Genomic DNA, 1039 nt, shown 5'->3' with positions numbered 1-1039 from the left:
TCAATCTCTGCTCCTTTTATTCAATTGTTTGTTTGTTTGTTTGTTTGTTTATTTATTTATTCCCTGCATTTCCTTTAGACAGGAACAATTCTGGGTCAAAATTTTTGAGATGGGTGATTGGCTCCATCCCTCAACTAGGGATCATGTGTATCTGCTAGAGGTGGTGTCTTCAGCTTCCATTTCACCATTGTTGGGCATTTTGGCTAATGTCATCCCCAATGGGTCTTGGGTCACACATTCCTGATGACTGGTACTTTCTAATGGTACCCTTGTCTCCCATTTCACACTGCTTCTTATTTCTATTCATTCTCATGGCCCTCTAGGCTTCTCTCCTGTCTTCCCCCATACCTGAACCTGTTCCCCTCTTTATTTTACCTCCCACTCCCCTCTGCCACCCAGGTACCTCCTCCCTCTGCCTCTCATGATTGTTTTGTTCTCCTTTCTAAATGGGATTGAAGCATCCAGACTTAGGCATTCCTTCTTGTTAAGTATCATATGCTCTATGTGTTGTATCATGAATATTCTGAACTTTTTGGCTAATATCCACTTATCAGTGAGTGCATACTATATATGTCCTTTTGGGTCTAGGTTACCTCACTCAGGATGATATTTTCTAGTTCTATCCATTTGCCCACAAAAATATGTGATGCCCTCGTTTTTAAAAGCTGGATAGTAAGTATTCCATTGTGTAAATGTACCAAATTGTCTGTATTCATTCTTCAGTTGACGGACATCTAGATTGTTTCCATCTTCTGACTACTATAAATAAGGCTTTTATGAACTTAGTAGAGGATGTGTCCTTGTGATATGATGGAGTATAATTTGGGTATATGCCCAGGAGTGGTATAGCTTGAACTTGAGGTAGAATAATTTTAAAATTTCTGAGGCACCATTAGATTCATTGTACCAGTTTGCAATCCCACGACCAACAGAGGAGTATTCCTCTCTCTCCACATCCTCAACAGCTTCTGCTTTTGCCTGAGTGCTTCTATTTTGGCCATTCTGATTGGTGTAATGTAGAGTCTCAAGGTTGTTTTGA

The sequence above is a fragment of the Grammomys surdaster genome, unplaced genomic scaffold, assembly GCF_004785775.1.
Source record: "Grammomys surdaster isolate TR1022 unplaced genomic scaffold, NIH_TR_1.0 269, whole genome shotgun sequence".
In the NCBI taxonomy this organism is placed as follows: Eukaryota; Metazoa; Chordata; class Mammalia; order Rodentia; family Muridae; genus Grammomys; species Grammomys surdaster.
This window is presented reverse-complemented; position numbering follows the sequence as displayed.